Here is a 2,253-nt window from a genome sequence, read left to right as displayed (position 1 = left end):
GCTCAGCATTTCTCAAGTTGGGGGAACTGAAGACAAAATTCAAGCCTCGACTTTCGTTATTTAAAGATTCTCTGGGCAAATTACTGAATGATGCAGAAAGCATCAAAAGAAGATGGCAGGAATACACAAAGTCACTGTACCAAAAGGAAATGGTTAATGTTCAACCGTTTCAAGAGGTAGCATATTATCATGAGCCAATGATACTGGGAAGCTGCATTGTGGTGGTGGCAGCGGCAGCAGCTATACCACATTGGGCCCCCTTCCTCCTCCGATGGCCCCCTACTTTTCCCTCCCCAGTCGTGGATCCTGAGGAGTCCAAGAAGTGTGGCAGGCGGCGACAAGTTCCTGGTGAGGGTCTTCCGAGTGTGAGCATTTCCTGGCCAAAGAGGGACCAAGAAGTTGGAGAAGAGGATCATCTGACTATTCTGAAAGTATGTTCTCCCGAAAGGGACAGTAAGAAAGACCTCTTTGTAAGAAAGTCTTGGGTATCCCATGAACGTGACAGAAGAAACCGGTTGTGGTGCAGCAGGTCACCAGAGCCAGATAATAAGGCTCAGGAAAGGTCACCCACTTGATGATTCAAGGAGAGGTGATAATGACAGCCGTCAGGAAGGAGATTTGGAGCCCATTTTAGAGGCACCTGTTTTTCTTTCCCATCATAAAAAAAGCTTTGAGGAACATAAGGGCAGTGATGAAGTCTCTCAGGAAGATGAGAGGTTTATGGGTGTGTCCCCTCTCTTACAAGCCCATAATGCCATGGAAACAATGGAAGAATTTGTTTGTAAGGTATGGGAAGGCCCATGGCGAGTCATCCCTCATGATGTACTACCAGACTGGCTAAAGGATAACGACTTTCTTTTACATGGACAGAGGCCCCCATGCCTTCTTTCTGGGCCTGTTTTAAGAGCATTTTCAGAATACACACAGAAACAGGCAACATCTGGACTCATCTCTTAGGTTGTGTCTTCTTCCTGTGCCTGGGGTTCTTTTATATGTTTCGTCCAAACATCTCCTTTGCGGCCCCTCTGCAAGAGAAGGTGGTCTTTGGATTATTCTTTGGGGGGCCATTCTCTGCCTTTCTTTCTCATGGCTCTTCCACACAGTCTACTGCCACTCAGAAGGGGTCTCCCAGCTCTTCTCGAAACTGGACTACTCTAGTATTGCTCTTCTGATTATGTGAAGTTTTGTTTCTTGGCTTTATTATTCTTTCTACTGCAATCCACAGCCTTGTTTCATCTATTTGATTGTCATTTGTGTGCTGGGCATTGCAGCCATCATCGTCTCCCAGTAGAACATGTTTGCCACTCCTCAGTATTGGGGTGTAAGAGCAGGAGTGATTTTGGGCCTAGGCCTGAGTGGAAACATTCCTACTTTGCACTGTGTCATCTTTGAGGGATTCCTGAAGGTTCCAGGACAGATTGGCTGGTTGATGCTGATGGCCAGTCTGTATATCATGGGAGCTGCACTATATGCTGCCTGGATCCCTGAATGCTTCCTTCCTGGCAAGTGTGAAATATGGTTTCCCTCTCATCAGCTGTTTCACATCTTTGTGGTTGCCAGAGCTTTCGTTCACTTTCATGGTGTCTCAAACCTCCAGGAGTTCTGTTTCATGATTGGAGGGGACCGTAGTGAAGAGGATGCACTGTGATGCTAACCAGTGAGTGGCCAGGGACTGGCCTGGAACCAGGGGCCTCAGCATCTACAGCCTCCCTTACTAGCCAGTTATGCCAGTACCAGAGGAGCCTCAAACTTTGATAGCCTCATGGGCTTTGTGATGCCCCAGGGTCTCCATGTGGTACATGATTGAGAAGAGAGATAGAGGGGAAAAAAAAAAAAAATCATACCTTACAGGATGGCAGGCATAGATTTGGAGAAAAGGGGAAAAGGTCCAAACTCTGACTTTTTCTTTCATCTATTGAGAGCACGGCAAGACCAATGACTTCTGATCTGTATCCTATTTATTTGTAGAAGATGGGAAAACATTTTAACTGCTGTTTCTTTTTTCTTCCTTTCTCTCTCCTTAAAACAATAATACAAACCAATTTAGGTGAACATTTATATCCTATTAAGGGGTAGATTTTAGACACTCTTTGGGGAGAAAAAGAAATTAATGTAAACAAGATTTCTAACTTATTGTTTAAATAAGAATTTATATAAATGTTTAAAACATAAGGAGAGGAGGGCGGGAACATTTTTGTATAGAATGAAACATGCAAGCACCACACACTGTTTCAAATTTGCACAAAGGAATTT

At 44.5% G+C, this 2,253-nt stretch overlaps 1 pseudogene; it reads left to right on the top strand.

Annotated features, from left to right (window-relative positions):
- Positions 1–197: 197 nt before the first annotated feature.
- Positions 198–1,648, top strand: LOC102825694 (annotated as a pseudogene).
- Positions 1,649–2,253: the final 605 nt, after the last annotated feature.

The sequence above is a fragment of the Chrysochloris asiatica genome, unplaced genomic scaffold (genome assembly GCF_000296735.1).
Source record: "Chrysochloris asiatica unplaced genomic scaffold, ChrAsi1.0 scaffold00022, whole genome shotgun sequence".
Classification (NCBI taxonomy): domain Eukaryota; kingdom Metazoa; phylum Chordata; class Mammalia; order Afrosoricida; family Chrysochloridae; genus Chrysochloris; species Chrysochloris asiatica.
This window is presented reverse-complemented; position numbering and strand designations above follow the sequence as displayed.